The sequence below is a fragment of the Macaca fascicularis genome, chromosome 7, assembly GCF_037993035.2.
Source record: "Macaca fascicularis isolate 582-1 chromosome 7, T2T-MFA8v1.1".
Taxonomy (NCBI): Eukaryota; Metazoa; Chordata; class Mammalia; order Primates; family Cercopithecidae; genus Macaca; species Macaca fascicularis.
Window position 1 is genome coordinate 124,889,996 of NC_088381.1, and position 27,723 is coordinate 124,917,718.

At 38.7% G+C, this 27,723-nt stretch overlaps 1 long non-coding RNA gene, 1 other non-coding gene and 1 pseudogene across 3 annotated transcripts; 2 read left to right on the top strand and 1 right to left on the bottom strand.

Moving 5' to 3' along the window:
- Positions 1-100: 100 nt before the first annotated feature.
- Positions 101-27,533, bottom strand: LOC123574534 (uncharacterized). 2 transcript variants are annotated; one of them, XR_006699560.2, is made up of 3 exons: positions 27,236-27,533; positions 26,630-26,699; positions 101-363 (listed from the first exon to the last, which is right to left on the bottom strand). It is a non-coding gene; the product is annotated as an uncharacterized lncRNA (long non-coding RNA). The 2 variants fall into 2 exon arrangements; XR_012415823.1 differs by lacking the exon at positions 101-363 and adding an exon at positions 22,846-22,921.
- LOC123574987 (small nucleolar RNA SNORA25) lies at positions 2,716-2,842 on the top strand. Its single transcript, XR_006700158.2, has one exon. It is a non-coding gene; the product is annotated as a small nucleolar RNA SNORA25 (small nucleolar RNA).
- On the top strand, positions 6,892-10,642 carry LOC102124643 (zinc finger CCHC domain-containing protein 7 pseudogene; annotated as a pseudogene).
- Positions 27,534-27,723: the final 190 nt, after the last annotated feature.

Here is a 27,723-nt window from a genome sequence, read left to right on the forward strand (position 1 = left end):
GGCTTCCATGTAGAAAGCTTATATATTTAATTTTGGGTACTTAGGCAAAAGCCATCACTCTTCTTTTTCAGAGAGAGAAAACACATCATCTAGACTAGGCTTCTTAATGATTCCTTTTTATTGCCCTCCATCGAAAGTCACAGCCAGACACACAAATATGTAAGAGGCAGGTGAATAATTGCCTATGTTTTTCAGAGCATAAACTAAACCAGTTCTGAAATTTGGGCATATTCCCTTAAATAGAAAGCTGACCACCCTGGGAGTAATAAACTTGATGATAGGACTTTCTTCTCTCCTCCTCCTCCTTCTAATTTTCTTTAATGTGAACAGATGAAGAGCTGTTGGCATTCAAGTTCCACGGAGCTGTGAGGGTGACAAAACAGAAAACCATTATGAGACAGAAGGCACAAAATATGAGAAAAGGGAGAGAAATTCTTCTAGTCTAATCGATGACCAGATTTGTTGATTGTTAGTTGATTTTAAAAAGCAGTTTCTGTTCAGAAACAAGGCTTGTTCCATATTGGAAAGGCTGTGTTGTCAGTGGTAGTAGCTATGTGTGTGATTGGTGGTAAGGGTGAGAGGTGAGGACTTATATAATGAGAGGCGTACATCTGCATGTTACCAGTTTCTATTAGTCTCTATTTTAATTGGGCCATGTACTATATGCTAATGTTTTCACTCAAGTGCCTTGGTGGGTGTTGGAGTGGTTTCCAGGTGGAGGTTTCTCCTAAAGGACATGAAAAGCCAGTGAACAGAAGAATTTGTCTTAATATACCCAGAAGTTTTCTGCAAAATCAAATTTCTGGAGCTGATTCTTAAACAGTGGTCAAATCTACCACCCAATCAGCAAGTAAACATGCTCTCTGCCATCAACTAGGATTCAAAGAAGAAACCAAAAATTTAGGCTGTTCATTATAGTTCTGTTTGATTCATCCAAAAACTATTTTAAATTGGTCGTGTCACTGGAACTCAAGAATGCAACTAATGGAGTCAAGTAAATTATTGGACCATTGGAAAGAAGCGCTAAACCATGACCATTCCTTGATTCCCACTATAGCACAGTGCAAGACACGTTTTATCCCACAGTATGCGGGTTGAGATCTAATTGTCTTTTTCTTGTGTTCATAAAAGATCAAAGAGCCAACACTACTGTGGTAATGTGGCAAAAAAAGTACCTCCTGACAGCATGAAGTGGCAACTGACAGTGAATGTAAACTTGGATTCTATTGATAATAGTAGCTAAATTTTTGGAGAACTCACAACCTGTCAGGAACCACATTAGGCAGTTTGCTTGGATTATGTAATGTCAGATTAGTGGAAAAACAAAACTGAGCAATGTTTTGTTTATAAGAAAAAAAGCTAAAAGTAATGTTTTAAAGAGAGAAAAGGCAGGTTCAGGGTGAAGGAGGGGAATTTTGCTTTTGAGCTGTGTGTGCTGCATTCAAGACAACAATCTAGGCAGAAATGAGTTGTAGGAGTCTTGAGCTCCGAGAGAGATCTGGGTGAGAGATGTGTATTTATTTGTGCTTACAGGAGGAGGAGAGGAAGATCAGAATACAGAGGAACAGGTACGTTTAAGGAGTAGGCAAAGACATGGATCCAAACTAGGAGACTGTGGCATCATACAGGCTGTTACCAGGTAGCATTTTAAGAAGGACATGAATAGAGACAATTAAAAAAACACAGTTTATAGAGGAGATATGATAGTCACAAACATACACATCAAATAACTTTGCAGCCGAATAGTTAAAAAGAGCTTGTAGAAATGCAAAAACCTAATAAAATTATAGTTGTAATTTTTAAAACATCCCTTTCAGAAGTAGAAAGATTCACTACACAAAAAGATAAGTAAGGACAGAGAGGAATTGAATAATATAACAATAAAGTAGATTAATAAAATCATGTGTAATTTCTATCCTACTGACATAGAGTGTGAATTTTTGTAGGAATATAAATAGTACAAATATTGATGATATATGTATTTGACTACAAAGAAAACCTTTAAAAACATTAAAATATAGAACACTCACAGGCCACAACAAAATTAGAAATAAGTAATAAAATGTTGACTGAAAACATTTTGGAAGTTAAGAAACACTCTCTTAACTCCAGCATCAAAGAGACCTTTAAAACTGAAATTATATGCTATCTAGAAAGCATGGAAAGGGGAATGATTCACATTGAATATTTTGTATTAAAATAAAACAGTGAGACTCCATCTAAAAAAAAAAAAAAAAGAGGAAGAATCAGTAACAGAAAAATAAAATAAACCAAAGAAAGTAAGTAGTAGGAATTAGCAAAGACAAAAGATAAAATTAATAGAATAGAAAACACCAAAATAGTAGGGAAAAGCCAAATACTGATGCTATGAACACAGCAATAAAATAAATAAACTGCGATTTGCCTGAATAGAGAAAAGAGATAGAAAACATGAAAGATTAAGAATGGGAAGTACAGAGCTACAAATAAATGCAAAACAAAAGAGATGAAAATAATTATAAGAATACACCATGTAAAAGTCTGTGACAGCAATTTGATAACCTGGAAGAAATGACTTACTAACAAAATGAGCAAAATTAACCCAAGAAGAAATTAAAAAACTTTAAAAGAGTAATTAATATATAAACTATTACAAAGGTAATTGAAGATGTAGCACTAAAAAAATTCTGATTATTTAATAGCTGAAGCTTTTTTATTGAAAAAAAAGTATTCAGTAGGTCATTCAAAGAGAGTTTGCAGGCTTTGAAGCCAGGAACTCTAAAGGCTATGACAAGAGATTGAAGTTCTCCATAGGATGCCATAGTCATTCAATAGTGCTATGTTTTCCTGAAGGGATATAAGACTTAGCCACTCATAATCATACTAGGCCGTGATTGGTGATGTGGGAAAGTAAATACATGTCTCAAAGTTTTAAAAAATTTAAAAATTAAAAGTGTTGATCTTACAGCTGAATGCAATCTAACAGTTAGCAGAGATAATTCTAATATCGTTTACATTATTTCAGATTATAATAAAAGATGGAAAGCACCCCAATTTGTTTTATGATGTTTATATAAGTGTAATACTAAAATTTGATAAAGACAGTCAAGAAGAAGAGATCACCATGGGAGAGGGAGCAGTAATCTAATTTATAGTATTAATGTAAAAATTCTAAATGAAATATAAACAAATTGAACCCAGCAATATATTAAAAGAATAATATTGTATGGCCATCCAACAATGCAAGGGTTCAATATTAAAAACATATATATATATAATTTATTATATTATGTAAGAAAAATAATATCAAATACTAAAGCACCTTTAATAAAATTTGATAGTGATTTCTAATTTCAAAAACCTCTACATAGAACAGATCAAAACTATGTGAACACAATTATAATTATTGGCTAAAAATTAAATGCAAATGACTTTCTAGATGATAAAACACTAAAGGACAGTCCTATTAAAACCAGAAAAAAGCCAATTCAATGTTGTTTTGTAGGTTTAAGAAAAAATATTAGGAGAAGAAAATAAAATGGAAATAACCTATATAGATACCAGAAAATAAAAAAGCTAAATGTATTTGTTCTTGCTGATCATATAGTTGAATACCTAAGAAACATAAGTTTAAAAACTACTGAATGGGGGACTTGGCGAGGTGTTCAGTTATAACGTACATATAACTTATTATTATAGCAATAAAAAGCAACAGAATGATGCAAAAATTTCATTTAGAATAATGAAATAACTTAGAATATTAAGGCATTTATTTAAGAACATAGCTATAAAACCTATATGACATGTGAAAATTGAAACCTTTTGCTCTTTGAAAGATAGTTTCCAACAACAATGTAAGCAGATTACAACACATAAGACAAACCACAGACTACAAGAAAATATTTGCAATGCACATATCTGACAAACAAAGGTCTTGCATCTCAGCTATATAAATATCATTCGTAACTCAACAATAAGAAAACAAACAGCCCAATAAAAAAAGGGGGCCAAATATTTGAATAGAAAAAATCACAAAAGAAGATATACAAATGGGTCGGGTGCAGTGGCTTTCCCAGCACTTTGGGAGGCCAAGATGGATGGATCACTTGAGATTAGGTGTTCAAGACCAGCCTGGCCAACATGGTGAAACCCAGCCTCTACTAAAAATACAAAAATTAGCTGGATGTGATGTGATGGCACATGCCTGTAATCCCAGCTACTCGGGAGGCTGAGGCAGGGGAATGGCATGAACCCAGGAGGCGGAGCTTGCAGTGAGCCGAGATCGTGCCACTGCACTCCAGCCTGGGTGACAGAGTGAGACTCCATCTAAAAAAAAAAAAAAAAAAAAAAAAAAAAAAAAAAACACGAATAAATGCTCAAAGTAATTAGCTACCTGGGAAATGTAATTTAAAATCACAATGAGATGGAACTATATATCCACTAGAATTTACTACAATTGAGAAGACCGAGAATGCCAAGGATATACAACAATTGGAAATCTCATACAGTGACAGTGAAAACGTAAAATAGTACAAGTTTGGAAAACTTTTGACAGTTTTTTAAAAATTTAAAGAAGCCCCTACTATATGATTAAACAATTCTAATTCTAAATATTAACTGATGAAAAAAGAAATATATGTCTAATGAAAGAATTGTACACTAATGCTTATGACAGTTTTATTATGAATAGCAAAAACTGGAAACAGCCCAAATGTCCATGACTAGGTGAAGAGATAAACAAAGTGTGGTAAATCCATGTAACTGACTTCTACTCATCAATGAAAAGAAACTACTGATACATTTAAAAAACCTGATAAATCTCAAAATAATTATGCTGAGGAAGCCAAGTACGGAAGTGATTTTATATATTATTCCATTTTTATGAAATTATAGAAAATAATTTATAGGGACAGAGAGCAAATTTGTCCCAAATCTATAAGGAGGGGGTTTGGGGGAGAAGAAAAAAATGAATTACCCAGTGACATGAAGAAACCTTTGAGGGGGATGAAAATGTGAAATATGAGAATTTCAGGAATAAACAGACGCTTCTAAAAACTCATAGAAAAAAGCAGAAGGGCTATAAAGGATCAAGAATTGGAAGGACATCAGAACACTCAATCATAATGATTCAAATCAAAATGATATCAAATCTAGAATTTTGTAACAAATTACAGTAATGATCAATTATGAGGAGTTACAAGAAGTGGTTTTTGTTTTTTGTTTGTTTGTTTTTGGGGGCAGAGTCTCACTCTGTTGCCCAGGCTGGAGTGCAGTGGTGCGATCTCAGGTCACTGCAACCTCTGCCTCCCGAGTTCAAGAGATTCTCCTGCCTCAGCCTCCCAAGTAGCTGGCATTACAGGCACCCGCCACCACATCCAGCTAATTTTTGCCCTCCCAAAGTGCTGGGATTTCAGGCACAAGCCACCGAATCTGGCCAAGAAGCATATTTTTATTTCACCATTCATGCCTACTTCCTCAGAAAGCTACTGGAAAATGTATTCCTTTGAAATAAATTTAAGCCAAATGAGAGTAAGACATGAGATACAGATAAGAAGAGCTAAAAACAGGTTAAAAAGCAACAGAATTCCTGGGAAGATCATGAAGCAGACTCACAAAACGACAGTAGTGTGGCAGATCATAGAGAAAGAAGGGATCTAAGAGGATGTTTTCCAGGGGAAAAAATGAATTTATAGATTATTCTATATACCTGGTTACATTGAGAAGAGATTTACAGCTCTACCAGAGAGTTTGAATAAGAATTAGTGTTAAGTACCTGGGGAAGAAATACAAGCAAAGAAAAAATGAAGCAATTATTAAGTCTAGGAAAAGTTTTATAAAAAGGAAGTAAAACAAAGAGTTTCACAAAAATAAGAAGTAAAGTCCTAGTACACTAAGGAAGTATGAATAATATTTGCATAGTCAAAATAATGTAACCAAAATAATAAAAGTTGAGATATACCTACATTGGTGGAAAAGAGAGGAAGTGTGTGTTTGGGGTGCAGGTAGTTATAGAAGAGCTAAATATTCCTCTGCTCTACTAGGAAGTCATTGAAATTGACTGATGGTGTCCACAACTGAAATTTTAAAACTAGTTGTATTAGTACGTACTTTAGAGATATGGATGTAAATGACAGAAGAAAGAGCCAAAACAACACAGAGCAGTTGCCACTGAGGAACAGGTACCACGAAGCGGGGGAAGGGTGGGGCAATTTCTGTTTTTCTCTGTGTTTATAGTATAATTTGACTGTATTTTGATCATGAGAGTGACAGGATGTTATTGATATTTTCTGAAGTCTTCACTGCTAGTTGTGTGAAAAGGGAAAGAACAGAAATAGGGAGAATCTTTAGAAGGTGTAATGGTGCAGGCAGAAAATGACAATGCTTGATCTAGGTTGGAGCACCACAGATGGTCAGAAGTGGTGGAATTAGAGATGTATTTGCTGATGATAAAATTGACAGAACTTGCTAATCTACTGAATATGGAGAGTGAGGGGAAAGGGAGTCGTGAACGATTCCTAGGTTTTTGACTCAAGCAGGTACACGCTTGAATGGTATAGTCATTTATTAAAATGGAGAAAGCCTGAGAACTAAATGTGACAGAGGAATCCATACTTCTGTTTTGGACATGTTGAGTTTGAGAAAGTGATTAAAGGCAAGGACTCTAGAAGAAATGACTTGAGTTTGAATCCCAGATTCACCACCTACTAGCTGTGTGACCATGAGTAAGTCATTTAACCTTTCTGTGTGTCATTTTCCTCATGCGTGAACTATAATAGAAATAATAATTTATTTGCTTCATAAAGTTGTTGTAAGAATCAAACTGTTAATTAATTGGCAGGGATCATTGTGTGATTCACTGATTTATTCCAAGTGCCTAGAACAATGCCTGGAAGAGAGTGGGTGCTTAATAAATACTGCTGAATGAATGAATGGATGTCTATTACCCATTTGAGAGGAGAGGTTGAATAGATATATAGGCGTACAACTCTGGAAATTAGAGCCAGACATAAGCTGGGAGTCATCAGTAAATAGGTATTAAGAAATACCTATTTAATACATATTAAATAGGTAGTTAAGAAAGCAGCTATAATATAAGGAAAGTTCTCCAGATCTTAAAACATACTACAGCTGCAACATTTACGTGTGTTACTAGTATAAGTACTGTCTGACAGATCATTGTTACAGAAAAGATAGTTCAGAAACGAATGCATTAAAAGCGTATCAGGCTGGTGTGGTGGCTCACGCCTGTAATCCCAGCACTTGGGGAGGCCAAAGTGGGTGGGTCATTTGAGGTCAGGAGTTTGAAAACAGCCGGGCTAACATGGTGAAACCCAGTCTCTACTAAACATACAAAAATTAGCTGGGCATGGTGGTGGGCGCCTGTCATCCCAGCTACTCAGGAGGCTGAGGCAGGAGAATCGCTTGAACCCGGGAGGCCAAGGTTGTGGTGAGCAGGGACCGCACCATTGCACTCCAGCCTGGACAACAGGGTGAAATTCCAACTCAAAAAAAAACAAAAAGAAAGAAAGAAAAAGCATATCAGTTGGAATAGATTATTCAAACAAATAATGGAGGTGGGGAAAATGAGAATATGTGGGGGATGGAGGGTGGTGGTGAAATCCAATCAGATCTTTACATTAAATTACAGCCAAAAAATTCAACATAGGCTAAGGAATTGAAGGTAAAATATGAAAACAAAACCCCAAAACTGTTGAAGGAATTATGGGCAAATATTTACACCAATCTTGAGATGGGGAATATTAATGCCATGGAAGAAATCACAAAGAAAAAAATAGATATTATTTTTAATAGATGACATAAATATTTAAAATTTCTGAACATTAAAAAGTCATAAACAAAAATTTTAAAATGACAAACTGGCAAAATATATTTGAAATATGACAGATAAATGATTAATATTACATCATTATAATTTATTAAGAAAAGTAGGTTGCAGCCAGCACATCAAGGTTACTGACTTTTTATGATGTTTGGTGGCTGTGAGATTATAGAAGCATACGAATATGATCTTTATCAAGACGAGTTATCTAGTGAAATGAGTGTTGATAGTGAGGTGGAATTTCAACTCTATAGCTGAATTTATTATGCCCAAGATCTTGGTGATGTCATCAGGGAAGAAGAACATGAAGGAAAGAACTCTGGGAATTTGGAATCTTCGAGTAGTAAACCAAATCAGAAGAGGCTAATTGTCCTTTCAGATAGTGAGGTCATCCAGCTGTCAGATGGCTCAGAGGTCATCACTGTCTGATGAAGATAGTATTTATAGATGTAAAGGAAAGAATGTTAGAGTTCAAGCATAAGAAAATACCCATGGTCCTTCTGCTTCTCTTCAATCTAATGAGCTGGTTGATAAGAAATGCAAGAGTGATATTGAAGAGAGATCAGGTGTAATCTGAGAGCTCATGATTAGAGCCGTCAGTTCAAGTGAAGAGGAAGAAAGCACCATTTCAGAAGGCAATAATGTGAAAAGCTGGATGCTACTGGGATGTGAAGTAGATGATAGAGATGATGATATCCTTCTCAACGTTGTGGGATGTGAAAACTCTGTTATTGAAGAAGATGATATAAACTGGTTCATCAGTGACAAAGACATTGAGGCCGAGATAGCTAATAACAAATCACCTGGAAGACACACCCAGAGATATTATTCAGCCAACAAAAACATTATCTGTAGAAATTGTGACAAATGTGGCCATTTAACAAAAAACTGCCCCTTACCAGGAAAAGTTCGTCGCTGCTTCCTGTGCTCCGGGAGAGGACATCTCCTGTATTCCTGGCCAGCCCCCCTTTGCGAATACTGTCCTGTGCCTAAGATGTTGGACCACTCATGTCTTTTCAGACATTCCTGGGATAAACAGTGTGACTGATGTCATATGCTAGGTCACTATACAGATACTTGCACAGAAATCTGGGGGCAGTATCACCTAACGACCAAACCTGGACCATCCAAAAAGCCAAAGACCCCTTCAAGACCATCAGCCTTAGCATATTACTGTCACTGCATGCAAAAGGCAATTCTGGGCACAAGTGTCCAGAATGAGAAGTGTATGACCCGTCTCCAATATCTCCATTCATCTGCTACTACGATGACAAATATGAAATTCAGGAGAGAGAAAAGAGACTAAAACAAAAAATAAAAGTACTGAAGAAAAATGGAGATATCCCAGAGCCATCTAAGCTACCTTAGATAAAAACAGCAAATGAGAACTCCCATCATTATATAAGGAAGGGCCATGCCTTGTGGAAAAGCAACAGGTGGCCTCAATAAAATAAGGAAACACAAAAAGAAATGAAGAACAAGAACAGAAACTGGGAGAAGCACAGGAAGGCTGACAGACATGTGAAGTGGGTGAGGATTGTCCTAGGGGCCCCAAAACCTACTCTTCTCCTGGCAGTTTTAAAACCCAGAAGCCTTCCAAGCCCTTTCACCATTCATCACATTACTTCACATCAAGAGGAGACAAGTCTCCCAAGGAGGTTAAGAGGGGCAAGAGAAGAAAAAGGAGAGGTGCTTGGAAGATGATGACAATGATAACTTATTTCTTATTAAGCAGAGGGAAAAAAAGGTCTTAAGCTGTCAGGCAGCCTCTGATGTGGCTTTCCTTTGTTCTTTTGGCCTTTGTGTCTATAACCTTCTGGCATTGTGATTATTATCTGTAACTAAATAAAGTGAGCTTTGTTTTTGTTTTTGTGTTTGTTTTTATTTCAGCCATTCCTAGATTTACTGAACATCCGTGGAGATCTCAACTCTCTAAGTCCAACAGGTTACTAGGTAAGAAAGTAGAAAGATAAACCTGGACTTCTCCTGTTCCAGGATGTCATCTTTACTCAGAATCCTAGGGCTAGGAAGAAGAATTCATCTTTTCAAGAAAGCTTTTAAAAAATACTTTAGGGGGGAAAAAAAAGCCGCATCAAAGATAATTCATCCTCAGCCTGAGTATGAAATTAAATCCTTGTAGGACGAGAAATTAACACTAAGAAAAAGTCATCAGTATTTTTCAACTTTTTTTTTACACTGGAAAGGACAATAACAATAAATTTATATCCAGCTTTTCTTGCTGCTGAAGCTGTTTTCAGAATCTTCCTTTGGACAAAACATCACAAGCTGACTGTAAAAACAAAAATGTCATCATTGAAGCCCTGAAGAGGCAGGGAATTGGGGCTCAGCAAAATAGAGGTGAAGAGTCCATCCAGTATAAATGTCAGAAAGCAGATTTCCTAAAACAAGTGAAAGAAACATAAAAAATTTTAACATAATCACAATGAAATCATTTTTTACCACTTCTACAGCGATGTTTCAAGTGGACAGCCAGATCTGTAGAGATGAATATTACTAAAAAAATTGTTTTGTTCTCTTGTATTTTTTTAAACAACCTCAAAGTTATACAGAATTTTCTGGTACTTGTAGATCTTTTGTACTTCTCATACCCTAATATCAGAATAAGAAAAAGAAAATATCTGAAATAGAAATAAAAGTATAAGCATGCTGATAGAAGAATTGACAGAATAAATAGAAAATTCACAGAAGAAAAATACAAATAAATAACAAACATATGAATAACTTTAATCTCTGGCAATTAATCAAAACCATATAACTGGGCAGAAAACATTTTTTGTATCAAATTAGCAAAAACTACAAAAATTATAATATTCAGTGTTACCAAAGATGTAGAGAAATTAGTACTCATAACACATTTCAGATGGGAAAACTCTTTAGTAGGAGTCTTGAAAATAAATATCAAAAGCTTAAACTTTTTTAGCATCTTTCATTCCAATGTTTCATGTTTATGAATATGTTTCAAGAAAATTAAAATATGCCGTTAAAAGTAACGGTGTGAATCTGGTATTTTTTAATATGAAAAGATGTCCAAAATAGATTACTAAGAGCAAAAAGGGTACAAACATAGTATACTGTGGTCCTGTTTTGTTCCAATATGCTGTCTGAAAGAAAGATCAAAATGAATACGTTGAAACTCTAGAAATGATTATCTTTTGGTGGAAAAATTGGGGGTGACTTTATTTCAAATTTATACTTTACATATGCCAAACTTTGTGTAGTGAATACATTTCATAATTATAAAACATTTAAATTAAAAATTCAATATAGTACTATGTAGGATATTTCTATTAGAAAAATTTACTAAGATAGTTTGAGATTCAAAATAATGGTTGATGAAATGTAATATTATAATTGAAATTCATTCATGATAAAAAAAAATGGATCCATGCAAAGATCATCAAAGAATATGAAAGCCATGAGGTGAAAAATTGATGGGGAACTTTATAATAGTTGTATCAGTGTGGCAACACTTGGGGCCCTGGATTAACTTTTAGCACCACTAAAAGTGGGACAATCAGACATTATGTGTCTTGTATTGTGATACAATAGGATGTACCTGGCACTACCCATATATATTCTTGAAGAAAGAAAGACAGGAAGGAAGGAGGGAAGGAAGGAAAAGAAGGAAAGGAAGGAAGGAAGGAAGGAAGGAAGGAAGGAAGGAAGGAAGGAAGGAAGGAAGGAAGGAAGGAAGGAAGGAGGGAAACCTAAATCTAATCACATTTATATACCTAACAGTTAACAAATAATATAGGGGGATAGAAAAATAAGCTGAACAATGTCACCAGGGAGCTAATAGACAAATCAGAATGTGAGAAAATCAGTAAGATTAGGCCGGGCATGGTGGCTCATGCCTGTAATCCCAACACTTGACCTCGTTAAGAGATAACGAGGTCAAGAGATGGTTGCTACCATCTCTTAATGGTGAAACCCCGTCTCTACTACAAATACAAAAATTAGCTGTGTGTGATGGTGCATGCCAGTGGTCTCAGCTACTCAGGAGGCTGAGGCAGGAAAACTGCTTGAACCTGGGAGATAGAGGTTGCAGTGAGCCGAGATCCCATCACTGCACTCCAGCCTGGGTGACACAGTGAGACTCTGTCTCAAAAAAAAAAAAAAAAAAAAAAGGCCTAGTCCTTTTAAAAACTAAATGGTGCAAAAAAATGGAAGGAGGGATGTATTATAGATTAAAAGAAATTTAAGAAACATAACAAGCAAGTATGATGTTTGGTCCTATTTTAGATCCTGATTTGAACAAACTATAAAAATTCATATTTTAGGTCAGTCAGAGGAACTTGATTCTGGGTCATGTTACATGATACTAAAAATTTTTTTGTTTATTCTGTTAGTTGTAGTAATGGCATGTTACAGTTAAAGTATCCTTCTCTCTCTACTAAGATATTTGTGATTGAAATTATACAATGTCTGGAATTTGATTTTGATACTCCAAAATTTAAAAGGGAAAAAAGGTGTCTGTAGTTGGTGGGGGAAGCTATATCAATGAAATAAAATTGGCAAAATTGTAATGACTCTTGAAGCTTAGTAATGGGTACATTAGGGTTCACTAAACTATCTTCTCCACTTTTGTGTATATTTGAAAATTTCCCTAATTAAAATGTAAAAGTAAACTTAAAATTATTAGCACAGATTTTCAGTTGAAGAAAATAAATGTACCTGCTCATAGTTTTGGTACAAGTGGGCATTGTCCAAGTTTGCTGATATGAACATTTATTATTTTTTAGATATTGAGATCTTGTATCTCTGACTGGGAGAGTTATCTGGAGATACTTAGCTTAACTTGTAGACAGACATAGATTTTTGAGATGATAAAAAACTTTATAGAATAAAAACAGATTGTGAAACGATGGTGTGGGAAGAGGTATATCTGAAAATCCAAAGAAGACTATGTAACAGCTTCTTAAGGCAACATACATTCTCAGTGAGGTATTTCGTAGGAATAACAGAGACATTCAGATTCCCTAAGAAGAAATAAGTGTTGCCCAAGGTCCTACATGTCCCAAGAGCATCTTGCTGGGAAAGAATGAATCAGGAGGGTTTTTTGTTTTGTTTTGTTTTGTTTGAGACGGAGTCTCGCTCTGTCGCCCAGGCTGGAGTGCAGTGGCCGGATCTCAGCTCACTGCAAGCTCCGCCTCCCGGGTTCAAGCCATTCTCCTGCCTCAGCCTCCCGAGTGGCTGGGACTACAGGAGCCGCCACCGCGCCCGGCTAATTGTTTGTGTTTTTAGTAGAGACGGGGTTTCAGCGTGTTAGCCAGGATGATCTCGATCTCCTGACCTCGTGATCCGCCCGCCCCGGCCTCCCAAAGTGCTGGGATTACAGGCGTGAGCCACCTCACCCGGCGAAATCAGGAGCATTTTTAAGACTGCAGTCCTCTTCCAGGATACTGCATGTCTAAATTCAACAAGAAGATGTTCTTCGAGATCTCTGAATTGGGAGACTGTAAGCTAACCTCGTGTCTTCTATTACACAACTAGCTCAGTACGCTTGCTCTGCACCTTTGCTGCCCACTAGAATGTAAGTGTCATGAGGATAGGGCCCAGGCTTGCCAGGGTCACCCTCAGGACCCCACCCCCTGCTACAATGCCTGGCACATAGTGAGTGCTCAATGAATACTATTTGACTAATGGATGTAGTACCTTTTTGTTACAAAATGATTTCCCAATCCCCTCTACCCTAGTCTTAGGATAAAGATTTGTTTTTTATTGAGAAATGGCAAATAAGGCTTTGGACCCCCTGAAGATTAAATACTAAAATCCCCATAACAATTTTTTTGTTGGTGTTCTTATGGGACTGCGTGAATTCGAAGGACGTTTATAATGCCTCATAATGCTTTAGGAAGTGAGCCAAGAACTCCACCATCACTAGGAGTTTCAAAACCTTGAGAACTCTTCTCCCGGTGTGTTTAAGAGTATGCAGGCTCATTCTGCGCAAGGAATGTACTGGCTTATGTTGACATCTTTGTCTTTCCCTACCTCCCCACTAAGTACTATGGCAGTTTCTTTTCAGGGTCATACACGATTCCTGCAGCCTTTTTGGTGTGTGGAAGATAGCCCTACATGCTTCCCCCAGCTCACACGGCTCTAATAAGAGACAATCCCCGCAACACAGTACAGTTTCCCAGCAGGATAAAAGCTAGTTTCTAAAAGGTAATATTTCTCTCTTAAGAAAGTATAGTTTGTAACTCTGGCACTATCAAATTTCCAGGTCATCTTTTCTTGCTGGGAAAAAGAATCCTTATGAAGAGAAGTTGCTCCCTGGAGGGAGAAGAAGGCAACAATTGCCCCCTGAACCGACCCAGTGTCCTGGAAGGATGGTTACAATGGACCCCAGGGAGGCCGCCAAGCTGTTGGGCAAAGGAGGCATGGGTGACCACAGAAGGGGAGATCCCTTAAATGGAAGGACTCGCGTGGCCCTTCAGTAAAGCTCTCACGAACCGACCAGTGTGGTCACCAACCATGCTCTGATTATGTTCAAGTTGTTGAAGTTACTCAGTGGATTAATAGGATATTGCACTGGCTTCCTCAAATGCACATACACAGAATCACTTAATGCCATTTTCAAGGACAAAAAAAAAAAACAAAAAACAAACAGAGAGAGAGAGAGACCGATCCAAACGCCCTGCAAGTGAATAGAGAATAAAACAGCATAAAACAGACCCGTTCTCCTTGCCACCAAGCAGCGCTGCCCCACCGACCAAACAGCCAGCTCATGTCTGCTCATGGCTCCTGTCTGTCCAACAGGGAGAACATGTGATCTCTCATGGCATCTGCCTTGTGCACTTTTAACTCTCTGCTGTCCCATTTCTTCTTCGTTGGGTCACCTCAGAAATGGAGAAGGGGGCTGTGCTAAGGAAACGTCCAACTGAAAGTGCACGCCCAATTTCCAGCCTCATTCTAGGCCAGAGAACACAACAAGGCAACTTCTTCGTGACCTCTGGAGTTTACCTTAATTTTTCAAAAGTCTAACTAGATCTAGTAAAGGGAGGGAAAAAAAGCACTTGAAGTAGAATTGCCTCCTGGATGCCTGATTCAGGTAGAGGTTTACAACACAATTATTTGGTCATATTTACCTAATGTCTTACCTGCTCTATTATCTGTTTTTTCAGATGTGTGCTGTTTTTGATTTTTAATTGCTCTTATTTACCAAATGTCTTATTCATTATATTATCTGGTTTTTCAGATGTGTCCTCTTTTTTATTTCACTGTAAAGAGAGTCTGGCCTAGCACAACTGGTGACTCGCTTAATAACCCAAGAACTGTCAAGCACCCTGTCCAGGTTAAGCCTAGAGATTCCATAGCTGTGACTGGTGTTTCTTTATATCTTCATCCTTTATATCTTATAAAAAGCAAGCATTGCTTTTTATAAGAACTAAATAGCTTGTCTTCAAAGGGAAAGTTTAAATACTGACAATTTATTTGATAAGAATCAAATATTTTTGTGTATCAAATGCCTTCAAATGTTCAAAAAGATTGTTCCTAAGGTATCCCCATCATTTTCTAAAAACAAACACACAAACCTTCAGAATCTTTTGTAATTCAAAGAAGTTACATTAGTGCTTACATTTCCAAAAATACCCATGTGGATAAATATAGTCTAATATGTCCATGGGAAAAGTTAACAAAGGAAAAATATTTCCAAAAAATACAAAGTCAATGATAGACTGAATGAATGAATATAATATACTTGATAGTGTTTTGGATGTTCTATTTTATGTTTTGCCATTGTTTTTTTTTTCACTCAAATACTAGACAGAAAAAATATTCTGGTATTTCTATTCTCTTCTAAGAAAGTCTAGGTTGCTTTACTTGTGGCCAAGCACAAAGTTAGCTAGAATGCTTTAATAATATAGCTCACTGTATAGATTCAGATAAGCTATGGGAAAAATCATGTTTAACAAAAGATCATAATGACATAGAGAAAACACCTATAGCAGAGCACTTGCAGTGATAGCTTTTCTTCTCCTGTTTTTTTAAAAAAAGTTTTATTGTGGCTGGCCATGGTGGCACATGTCTTATAATGCCAGCACTTTGGGAGTCTGAGGTGGGAGGATCACTTGAGCTTAGGAGTTCGAGACTAGCCTGGGCAACACAGTGAGACCCATCTCTACAAAATATTTTTAAAAATTAGCCGGGCATGGTGACATGTGCCGGTGGTCCCAGCTACTCAGGAGACTGAAGCAGAAGGATCTCTTGAGCCAGGGAGGCTGAAATTTCAATAAGCCACGATTGAGCCACTACACTCTAGTCGCAACAGAGCAACAGAGCAAGACTCCATCTCAAAAAATAAACATGAAAAAGTATTATCATCTTTTTATTTGACAAATTAATGATTGTATCTATTGATGGACTAAATGTGATGTTTTGATACATGAATTCATTGTAGAAGGATGTATATTGAAATCAGGCTAATTAACACATCTATCACCTCAAATATTTATCATTTCTTTGTGGTAAGGACATTTAAAATTTTCTTTTAGCTATTTTGAAATACACAATACATTATTATTAACTATACTCTTTATGCTCTTCAGTAGAACACAATAATTTAGTCCTCCTATCTAACTGAAACTTTGTACTGTTTTCCTCTTTTTACAACTACATTAACCCATCATGAGGATGTTACTCTCAGGACCTCATCTTACTCTGATTACCTCCCAAAGGCTTGACTTCCAAATACCATCACCCTGGGGGCTAGGGTTTCAACATATGAATTGGAGGGGGCTGGACATAAATATCCAGCTCAAAACATATACAATCAGCTTATAGGTCCTTACAGTATAGGTTCATTAGGCTATTTTATGAACTCTCAACTATAAGTTCCGTGTGTGCGTATATGGGTGTGTGTACCCAAAACACCAAAGGGTTCTTTTAAATTTCTCTGTCTCAAAACTATTTAAGAACTGATTGTCCTTGCAGCCACAACAATTAAGAAATAGTTTCATACATTAAATTTAATAAGGTGATGGTCTATGTGGTTACATTACATTTTACAGATGGATCAGAAACTATTCTAAGGGTTTAAAATTTTTTCTTCTAACTTTGAGGTTTAACGTCACCCAGGAGGACCCACAGAAACCAGACGTGCACACACTCTCACATGTTCATATTTAACTCACTTCAACAAATATTCACTGAGGCTAGGGGTCCTGGGGTTCAAAGATGAGTAAGACACAGTTCTTCAAAAAGCTTATAATCTGGGCAGAAATCAGTAAACAGATAGCCAACTGTTTTTTAATATAATAAGTATACAACTATTAATATGAACGAAAGGATCTGTGGGTACATGAGAAAAACTGATCCCCCAGAAAATGTGTGGCAAGATGGTGGGTTCGCTTTATCCTTCACTTCCCAATATTCAGTTTTACCATCGGGTAGGATTGTGAGGAATTGACCACCCCCCCGGGGAGGGAGTAAGTTCTGGGAGTAAGTTCCACAGGTAAGTCCCCATAAGTATAAGCCCTTCTGCACAAATCAAGATCTTCTCAAATGATTAGTTTTAAAAAGTCCCCATAAGTATAAGCCCTTCTGCACAAACCAAGACCTTTTCAAATGATTAGTTAAAAAAAAGTCCCCATAAGTATAAGCCCTTCTGCACAAACCAAGACCTTTTCAAATGATTAGTTAAAAAATGGACTTTGTCTACTATTTTCCATCGGCTAGAGGGACCGATTCAAATAACCTAATTCAATCCAGCCAGAGGGAAATCTGGTACTTATGTTTGAAAGATGCCCTATCTCTCCCACTCCAGTTTCTTTCTATCATGAGACTTCTTAGTCTCTTTTTCCAGTCCACTCTTCTTCCAGGCCTTTCAGTGTCTGAGGGATCCACGACTCAGTCTTTGGTCTTCTTTCCTTCTCTACCTACTCTCACTTCCTTGGTGATTCCTTCAGTCTTGAGACTTTAATATTATGTGCCTGCTTTCAAATCTGAAATAGATATCACCTGTCTATATTTATCTTCCAAATGCAGACTCCTAGAGCCCTCTGCTCACTTAACAGCTACCCCAGGATGTCTAATAGGCTTCTAAAATTTAACACGTCCAAAACTCAAGTCTGGATCTTCCTCCCAAACCTGTTCCTACCCACAGCCTTCCCCATCTCAGATAGTGGCTTAGGCAGAAATGCCTGGAGTGATTCTCGACTCTTCTGTCCTCTCCATCCATTCTGTCAGCAAATCCTGTTAGCACTATGTTCAAACTTTTCCAAAATCCTACCATGTCTATCACCTCCACAGCAACCACCCCAGCCCAGCCACTATCACCACTTCCCTGGGTTATTGAAAGAGCGAGCCTCCTGAGTGGTTTCTTAGATACCACTCTCACTCCGCTACAGTCCCTTTTCAACACAGCGGCCAGGGAGATCCTCTTACACTTTGAGTTGTATCATTTACTCTTGGGCTCGACATTCTGCTGATGAAAAGCCCTTGCCATGGGCTCATAAATTTGGGCCTCTATTGCTTCCCTAATCTAATCTCCCACTACTACTCCTTCACTCATTCCACCCCAGCTACACTGGCCTCCCTGATGCTGTTCAGACGTGCTGGACGCTCCCATCTGTGGTCTTTGTGCTGGTTGTTTCTCTGGCTGCAATACCCTTCCCAAAGCTATTCATGCATCTCACTCTGCCATATCCTTATGTCCACTCAAATGCCACTTTCTTGGTGAAGCCTTTCTTGACCACCTTCTATAAATTACAATCTAGCCCTTCTTATATTACCAATCCTCTGTACTCTGAACTGTTTTTCTTTTTTCATAGACTTTATCATCATTTAATATACTGTATTAGTCTGTTCTCGTGCTGCTAATAAAGACACACCTGAGACTGGGAAATTTATAAATAAAAGAGGTTTAATGGACTTACAGTTCCACATGGCTGGGGAGCCCTCACCATCACGGTAGAAGGCAAAGGAGGAGCAAAGTCACATCTTGCATGGCGGCAGGCAAGAGAGTGTACGTGCAGGGGAACTCCCTTTATAAAACCATCAGCTCTCGTGAGACTTATTCACTATCATGAGAACGGCACAGGAAAGACTTGCCCCCATGATTCAGTTACCTCCCACCAGGTCTCTCTCACAACATGTGGGAATTATGGGAGAGATTTGGGTGGGGACACAGCCAAACCATGTCACATATTATGATTTTATATATGTGTCTGTATATATGTATATACATTTTTACAAGATATCTTTCCCCATTTGAACATATGCTCCACAAGGACAAGAATCTTTATTTTTAGACATGTGGTCTTGCCAAGTTGCCCAGGTTGGCCTTAAATTCCTGTGCTCAAGCAATCCTCTTGCCTTAGCCTCCCAAGAAGCTGGGACTACAGGTATGTGCCACCACACCCAGCATCAAGGACAGGAATCTTTATCAGTTGTATTTTACTGCTATATCTCAAGGGCCTAGAAAAGTTCTTGGCATGCAGTAGGTGTTCAATAACTATTTGTGAAATAAACTTAAAAAATTGGGAAGTCAGTCTGAGGGCAAATCTAAGACACGTAGGAAAAAATTATGAGAACTGGATCTAAAGCCTTGATCAAATCATGCCTGAAGCACACATCATTACTGGACTTTTTCAGTAGCCTAAATCCACTATTGAATTTTACTTTTTAAGCCAGTCTGGGTTCATTTTTCTGTTAATTACTAGCAAAGGCATCCTAAAAGATACCGAAAGTAAAGGAAAGTTCAGAGATCTCATATAAGGAGGACCCTAAAAGGCAGAAAGGAGTTCTTACTCCTTCACAGCCATGCCGCTTTTTAAGTGGCCTATGCTCCCTGTCTGCATTTTCTTATCAACTCTAAAAGGGATTCCACACCTACCCCTGCACTGAAACTGCAGTCACTCAGCTCACCAGGGACCTCCTGACTGGACATTGTTCAACTCTTCTCTTGTTTATCTTCCCTGTAGAATCTGTCTTCTCTGCAGTCGGTCCCACCCATTTCTCCTCCCATGCTTTCTGTGACATCACTTTTTCCTGGATTTCCTACTTTCATTCTGGAAACTCCTTTTTCCTCCATTAAAAAGGCTGGACATCTCATGAAAGTTGGTGTTCGCAGGGCTATGTCCATGAACTAAGTCGCCTCCTACCTATAGTCTTCCTGGGAGCAATCTCATCCATTCCCATAACTTCATCACATACAGACAATGTGCTGCGAATTCCCAGTGTTCTATGGCCATCTCAGACCACAGCACTCATGAATTTCACAGACTAACAGACCGCTCTTCTTAGATCTCACACAGAAATCTAAATCTAAAACTCAAGATATAGGATTTATTTATTCCAAAACAAATCCTGTTCCCATCTTGCCTATCTATTTGAATGCTCCCACTTGACCCTTCATCCTTTCTTTTCCCACTTCTAGTTGGTTCTCCAGCCACTTCTATTTTATTTATTTATTTATTTTGAGACAGAGTCTTACTCTGTTCCCCAGGCTGGAGTGCACTGAGGTGATCTTGGCTCACCGCAACCTCCGCTTCCTGGGTTCAAGCCATTCTCCAGCCTCAGCCTCCTGAGTAGCTGGGAGTACAGACACACACCACCATGTCCGGCTAATTTTTGTATTTTTAGTAGAGATGGGGTTTTACCATGTTGGCCAGGCTGGTCTCAAACTCCTGACCTCAAGTGATCCACCCACCTTCACCTCCCAAAGTGCTGGGATTACAGGTGAGAGCCACTGTGCCTGGCTACTTACTTATTTAGAGACAGGGTCTAGCTCTGCCTTCCATGCTAGAGTGCAGTGGTGCAATCATAGCTACCCGTGGCCCAAGGGATCTTCCTGTCTCAGCCTCCTGAGCAGCTAGGACTCCAGGAGACAGGGTCTTGGTATGTTGCCCAGGCTGGAGTGCAGTGGCACAATCATAGCTACTTCTGGCCTTGAGCAGTTTTCCTGCCTCGGCCTCCCAAAGGGCTGGGATTACAGTTGTGAGCCACCATGCCCACTCTATTTCTATTTAAAATTGATCTCCCAGCTTCAAGTCCCAGCCTCTGCCTTTTTCCTGTGAATCCTTTCACTAACTGCTCTTTATCGCTGAAGACGGCACTGCACCTCGGGGAGATTTTGAAAACGGGGTGCAGTATTTTTGGTCATCACAAAGATTATGAAGCAGTGTGAGCGTTTGATAGTCAGGTTCCAGGGAGCTACATGCCCCGTAGTACCTGGGGCACCCATATGTCTTTCACAACTCTCAGACGTCTTGCCAGTTACTACTGTAGTGCTACCAAGCAATCACATATTGAAATAATTTTCTTTTTATTTCTTCTTTATAATTAGGCCTTCGGTGGACTTTTGAAATATTATGATTAAATAGGTTGTACTATCTATAAATTTTACTTTAGCATAATGAAAATGATGACATGACTTATTTGCTATAAAAGACAACACTCTTCAGATAAAGTCTAGAATCACCAATCAATACCACAAGTTGCCAACTGCTGGCCGACATACCTAATGTGATTCATGTGCATATTTTGTTTGATCTAGAGTTGCCAGCCAAGGTACAGGACACCCTGTTAAATTCCAATTTCAGATCAATGGCAAATCATACTTTAATATATCTCATGCAATAGTTGGAATATACTTATACTAAGAAGCATTCATTGTTTATTTTATATTCAAATTTCACATGGCATCCTGTTCTTTTATTTGCTAAATCTGGCAATTCTAAGCTTCTTGTTTTCGTTTTTGGTTTTTCGGTCAATTTTTAAAATCAGTAGATTTTTACATTAAGATTTGATCTCTGGATTTCTTTGAAAGAGTAGAAGGTCTAGATTTGACCCACTTTCTTGCACGAAAACAGACAGCTGGAGTGAAGTGGGGGCTTCTCCTCTTAGATGGGGCCTGCTCACCACAGTTCACCACAGTCCTCTACCCCGTATTCTGCCCAACACTGTGACAAGTAAAGCATTGCCACTAATCTAAGCATTTTCTGTTAGACTCTTATAGCTAAGAGGAAAGTGAAATATTTCTTTTAATCATTCATTGAATCCCTTAAAAATGAAAAAATAAAAAAATCAATAGGCCCACATGTTTCTTTAAAAAAATGGGAGGAAATACATTTTTCTTTGAAGAAATGAAGAATTTTCCTATGTGTTTTCTTACCCTGGACCAGTTTCACTCAAACGCTGGGAAACATTTAAGTGTGCGACGTCTTGCCTGAGCTATTTGCAGATTGGTATAACCACAGCTGCAAATGTGATTATGTCACTTTCCCGCTTACGTAGCAAAACCCCTCAGTAGCTCTCCATTTTCTCAACTTAAAAATCCAAACATGTTTAACATGACCTAAAGCCCCTCCCAGCTTCGTTTGTTCCTCCTCTCCCTTGCTGTCATTTAATCCACTTGCGAAAGTTTTAGTTTCAACTATTCACCAGTTCTCTTGTTCCTTCTTGCATGTCTAGGAAAACCTCTTCCTTCTTCCCATCTTTCAAGTCCCAGCTAAGACATTACCTCCTGTGAGAAGTCATCATTCCCTGAACCTCGCTTCCCTACCTCCAAATCCGGGGTAGGTCTCTCCTGTGAGTTGTCAAAACTTACACAGTCCCACTGCGTTATAATTGCCCTTTTACCTCTTTGTGTGCCCCACCAGACTGTAAGCTGGATGTCAGAGACCTGGATTTATTCACCTTTCTAGCTCCAGGGCCTGGTACATAGTAGGAGCTTAATACATGTGGAATTGCCAAACAAATGAACAAAGAAAGGGAATTTCAGGCAAAAGGAACAGCATGAGCGAAGGCACAGAAGTATGACGGTGCATGTATGTGTTTGGGAAATAGTAAGAAGTTAGGTGGCTGGTGCTGTTCTTGGTGATATGGCATAAATCTGGAAAGGATGTGGTATCAGACAGTAAGTGTTTTGGAAAACAAAGACTAAGGAGGATGAACTTTCTTTTGTAGGCAATACAAAGGCAAAAGTGGGTTTAAGGAGGAAAAACACATGAGCAGATGTATTAATATGTGGCAAAATTGATGATAAAACAGAAATTCCACACTTTTCTCTTTCTTCTTTTCCTTCAGTTAATTTTTATTTCTAGCACTGATGAAATTGAGAAGATGGAGAGAGGGAACCTGGGAGAGAAGAGAGCATACTGATTTAAAAACACAGGAGTTACAGTCAGACATGTGTGAAGTTTAAATTTTTGGCTCTGTGTGAATTTTCTTAACTCAATTTCCAACACTGTTTTCCCAGCTAGAGATGTTAGGATGAGGATAGAGTAACAGCCTCTAACCTTCTTTGGAGGATTGCAAATGGTTAACTTAAACAATGTGTGCAGATTGCCAAGCACAGAGTTTATATAAAATAAGTGTACAAAAAATGTTAGCTGCCTCGTGTAGTCCATGTGCAGGTCGCCTCCATGGGCTGCTTCTGGGAGGAAAGCAAAGACAGGAAGTTGCAGTTGAAAATGGAGGGAACTGCTCCCGCTCCAAAGAGAACAAATTGATACTCACTGATGCTTCCTCCTCTCTGACACCAATTCAGTAACATTCCTTTTGCTTTCCTCCTACTTTAAATTGGCTGTCTAAAATAAGGATCGTCTTCAAGCAAAATTGTGGTATGTAGACCTCACCAAGGGTCTCTGCTCATAACTTCCTGGTCCCTGAGGCCATCATGAGCGATTCTGACCCACGTGAGACACCCCCAGCTGCAAAGCTGTTCTCCTCCTGCCCCTGACTCCTGGGCAGTTGTTCCTCTGGCCTAATCTTTTCTGTCTGTATCCTGTTTCCTCCAGTTCTACAGAGGTGACCAAATGCAAACCGACCAATTCATTCACAGTGAAGGGGACAGTGGATGAATGTGAGCTCCCTCTCACATCCCAATAAAGTCTTGTTGAGTCTCTACATAAGGAAATGAATGTTCTTGGGTTTTCAGACTCCAGAGGGAGGCGTGAAGGAAACACAAGGAGCTGAAGGTTTCCAGAAGAGACCGTGGAGCTCAGTGCTCAGAGTACCTCTGCCTGTATTTGTTTTAACTTGGGAACTGCAAGATTTCCTTCAGTTCTGAAGATGGGGAAAAGAAGTTTGAAAACCAGCCAACCGATTCAGACATTTTACACAAAAGGAAACTGAAGACCAGAGAGGTTACATGGCTTGAGCAAGGCAACTCAGCAGCAGAATCAGGACCAGAACCCAGGTCCAGCTGACACCCAGCCCACAGCTCTTGCAGCCAAACACCTCTCCAGGGAAATGGCTGTGCCCGTGGCTCAGACTGTGGCAGGGCTGCAGAGCCCCTGGTTAGTTGACACCATTGCCAATTAGCTAGGGCCTCCCCTGACCTGTTCCGACCCACCAGTTGGGTTAGGACTGCAACTATGACCTGTGTCCAAGGGCCCAGGGATACCTTGAAAGCTCAGACCTGCTGTGCCTGCTGCCGAGACCCTTGGCATTTTTGCCTTACTGTGCACATCGCCATTTAACCTGGGCAGACTTCATTTGGGAAACTCCGTTTCTGAAATGACTGCATTAAGAGAACTGAAAAGAATGTTGCATTTTCTAAAGAGGGCAGGCGGAGACGATCTGTGACTCTGATGGAGTGAATGAATGAACGAACAGTGTTGAGTGCCTGTTTGTGCCAGTGGCTCTCCAACGTGCTTCCAGAGTTCTGAGTAAAATCTCATCTGTTCCCTGTGACCCAAACCTCCTGCCAAGTCTAGTCTTATTCCCACTTCACATGTGAGGACGCTGGAGATCTGAGGGTTAAAGTGACTCGCCCAGGGTTACATCAGATGTGGATTTTGCCCAACCCCCAACTGCATCTGAGTGCCCCGTTACCCAACAGCTGCCATTCCAGGTGGTGTTTTGGCTGATGGATAAGGTCACTCATACAGACTCTTTCTTGCCAAATATTGTATGTGCACTGCAATGACTTACTGAAAAAATGTTTCCAATAATACTGTTCCACTAAATATCTAGTAGCAATGGTGGAAGGGCTTCTTCCCTGTTGTTGGGGAAACTCCTCCCTTTTGATCCACATTTTTCCTTAAATTACCTGGGGTATTCAGTGGGGTGGCTCCTGCTCCTGCAGCTGTCTGGTTACCTGACTGTGACCATGGTACTTGAACACTGATCTGGAGTAACTCTCTCTGCTTCACCTATAGAAAGAGAGTGAATTGGGTTCTCTCTCTCTCTTTCCTCCCACATATGTATGTGTAAAAAACATTTGTGATCTCCATTAGTGCTGTTCAACTATTTCCAGCTCTCTGCCTCTGGTACATCTGCCTTCTTGTCCCCTGTGAGTACGTGGATCATAAGACTGGTTCTGGCCAATGAGTTTGATGATAGGTGATATGTGTCACTTCTGGGCTGAGCTTTTCATAATTGCTGGCAGAAAAACTGCAGACTACACTTCTCCTCTGCATGTAAGCAACAAAATCTGAGGAGGGGCTGCTCCATCACCTGGACCCCTGAATGACTTCGATGGGCAGACGACCACCGGCACCCCACACATCTGCAGTGGACATCAGCATCGACAAGAGGTGCTCAGTTGTTTTAAGCCCTTGAGAATGTGGGGCTGTGTGTCAATGCTGTATAAGCAGCCTCGCCTGGCAGATACACATTTACAGATCCAAATACTTTTTGTGCAAATCCCATTTCTTTCTCCAAATAAACCTAGGAGGTAGGTACTATTGCCATGCCCATTTTACAGATGAAAAAGCCCCAGCTGAGAGAAGTTAATTAAGTTGTCTAAGATCACTGCAGATGGCTGAGACAGTTTTCCATTCCATATCTCTGTAGCTCCAACTCCTGGTCTTAATCAACACACCCGCTCTGTTCTCTCTGCTTAGGTGCTTTCTAAGCCAGGAAGCAAATAACATTTGTTACACATTTTCCCAAAACATGTTTTTGCTTCATCATGTCACTTACTCTCACTCAACTTTATTACTGTATTCAAAAGCCACGTTAAAGAAGGAAAATTTGGTTTTTAACCAACTATTATAGCATCATAAATATAAAATATAAAATGTCATCAATGGTTGACATTCTATCACTTTCTAGAAAATGTGATCTGGCAAATATAAATCCTTCTCACAGCAAGTAGCCCTTAGCTAAGAAAATTACTTTTATTAACCAAAAAATTATTCTTAGAATTGATGGCTGTGTAGATGACCTTTGGCTTACTGTAATATAGCAATGTGTCTACCACAGTAAAAATGCCAGAGCAAGACAGGTCCCACAAAAGGCAATAAAGGAACAACATTCCAAAGACAAATACACTTGAGACACATATGACAGCCATGGGAAGGGGAGAGTAATCAGTTATAAGAAATGACAGTGTTTTGGCAGCCTCAGTTACTTTAACTGACAGGACAAATAAAACTAATGTACATTTTTTTTTTTTTAAAAGAGCGAGTCATAAGAGCTACAGATATAAATCAAAGTTAGTTTTGGCCTTTGATTTACATCTGTTGGGCATCCCTCTTTTTTCAGGGCACTGAGGTTGGTGTTTCCCTGTTACAGACATTAAAATGTTTCTAGTTCTTCTACTAATTTTTCCTTGGTTCTCTGATTTAATCTGGGTTTTATTCTGCTGTTAATCCTCTCAGACTTACTTTGCCCTTCAGATATTCTCTTTAAGGCATGTCCTCATCTGAGCATGTTTATGGCTAAGTGCAAATCCTCTGTGAATTTAGGGGAGAATATAAAGGACGATCCATTAAAATAGTCATTGTTTTTTCAAATGCAACCGGCTCTAAAAAGATTGTGAGATATTGTATTGTTTTTGGACTTTCTCAGTTTGGACTTTCTCAGTTTGGACCCCAAAATATTAATATGACTTACTTTAAAATTCCTCAGATACTCTCATGGAGGCAGAAATGAAAGTCCCTCTTAAGTAATGTTCACATTTATTCTGTGAATAAAAATAAGAATTTCAAATAAAAAGTCTTGAAAACTTTAGGGAAATCTTTCCTTTGATTTGTTTCTTGGGAAGCTTATCTATTAAAATGCGTCAAATGCTATAAATACCCTCCTCTTGATTATAATTCTTCACCTAGCATATCACTACTAGAATTGGGACGAACAAGTTCCACTTTATTTGTTGGTCAAAGACAAGGGTATTGGGATTCTTGCTAAAGAACAGGACATAAATCCAGGGCTTTTGAAGTCTTTAGTGGCTTAATGTTAAAACTTTGCTTCCTCAAGATGAAAGTTCAAACACAATTTAGGTCAAAGGTTAAAGAAGTCTGCCACTTCAGTGGGCAGATAAGGGTTTTGAAGGTTTCAGCTGAGGCCTGGTGACTGGGCCAGGCAGGGAAGAGGGAGGATAAAGGAGACCCGGCTCCACCCTCAGTTATCTGCCTCCTGTTTCCTTAAGAACTAATGTTCATTAAACTCCTCTGATTTAATAAAGAAAAAAAAATTCACAACCAAAAAAGTAAATCCTACCTTTGTTCTGGCAAATTAGGTCAGCATCCTCTGTTCCTGCTGTCAGTTTTCTGCAGCTTAGGTTTCACAATGAGTCACAGGTACGTATGAAATTGCTTGATTTAACTTTTCCTTTTTCCCCATCTGAGGACTCCAGGGTCTCTTAGTCAGACAATGATTGAGTTGGCGGGTGTTTCTCTTGGAAGATGTCTAAGTGCAGACAGCGGATCTGAGGTCTACCTCTGCACAAGCTTGATTTGGAATTGAAGCATCCCAAACATACAAGCTGCGTGCAGAGATGCCACGGCCACATAAAAGCAGCTTAGCAGCATGGAAACTTTATTTTTTTACAACCCGTTTTAATGGGATTGGATCCAGTGGTATAAATTTCACTAAGCCTGCCTTTTAAAGAAAGATATTCATTCACATTTTCCCTAGACTTCTGGTTCTCTTCCCAAACTCATCAATATTGCCGTTTAGCACTCTGTGTTAATTGTAAAGCCAAGATA